Source organism: Penaeus monodon, chromosome 23, assembly GCF_015228065.2.
Source record: "Penaeus monodon isolate SGIC_2016 chromosome 23, NSTDA_Pmon_1, whole genome shotgun sequence".
In the NCBI taxonomy this organism is placed as follows: domain Eukaryota; kingdom Metazoa; phylum Arthropoda; class Malacostraca; order Decapoda; family Penaeidae; genus Penaeus; species Penaeus monodon.
Window position 1 is genome coordinate 38391962 of NC_051408.1, and position 1131 is coordinate 38393092.

A 1131-nucleotide genomic window follows, 5' to 3' on the forward strand; every position below is an offset into this window, starting at 1 on the left:
GCGCTTAAATTCGTTCATAAAGCAATCAACAACACAAGTTATATAAAATACTGGTACAGTTATTTGGTAATCGATATGTATATATGCATCAAACTTTGTCATGTTTCTACATGTTTACCCTGGCGGTGCTCAGGTTTTTCCGGCATAATGAATATTTTTGTTTTCCTTCCAGTTTCTTTTATGTTCTTCACAGTGCAATAAGCACTTCATCACGCACACGAACGCGCAAATATAGTGAACATTTCCACGTCACGACCACGTTTTTTATGACAGGAATCGAGGGGTCGGGGCTTTAGGCGTGGTCATATTCAAACCGTTCTATGGCCAACGTAAATGAAAAAGCGAGAAAATATTTATAAAGCATGTAAAATTTAATACAGAACAGACAAGTCGTACTATTGTGTAGATATAAGTCTTATATGGCAGTAATGGTGATATCTTCGAATTTAAAAGTCCGGAAAAACGGCTATTTTGGGGTTGCTTACTAGATGTCACCGTTTTTCTCATTTTCACACAGGTCATTGCTATAATTATACTTCAGAGATAATCTAAGCTTGCATTTTATATTAGCTGCGATTTTGTACTATGCAGATACCCAAAGTAGTGTGTAGTGGTGTAGAAAAAAACAACGTAAACTGCTGTAGATTCCCTGGAAAAAGATGGAGCCAAACATTTGGCAACAGCGCATCAGATTATGTGTCGTAGAGAGAATCAAGATTTTACTTGTCTATAGACAACTTTAAGACAGAAATTGAAGGCTATAATTACACTTCTATACACATACGTACATACCTGCACACGGAGACGCCAGTAAACACCTGTATATTTGTGTACACACGTGGACCTTGTGAAGTATTCATGCTGAACAAATTATAAATGTACTTACATTTCCGTTTTACTGATGAAGCAATAAAGCGAAAAAATTGGTATATAAGAGATAGGTAGCCTCATTCTACATGAAATTCATGGTTGGCAACTTCCTCCCAGTAGTCATCATTTACTGTAAATATATTTTTCCCATTATATTTACTACTGTCGTTTTTTAAATCGTCGTAAAAGAAATATACTAAAGAAACACATACCTCAGTATATTGCATAGGTTGGCAGGTATGAAAAAGGTGTACAGCTCTG

General features: G+C 35.9%; 1 protein-coding gene across 1 annotated transcript in view; it reads left to right on the forward strand.

Moving 5' to 3' along the window:
• The window catches only part of LOC119588403, a gene marked incomplete at its 3' end in the record, with an annotated part of 4343 nt that overhangs the window by 2297 nt on the left and 915 nt on the right, over positions 1 to 1131 (forward strand).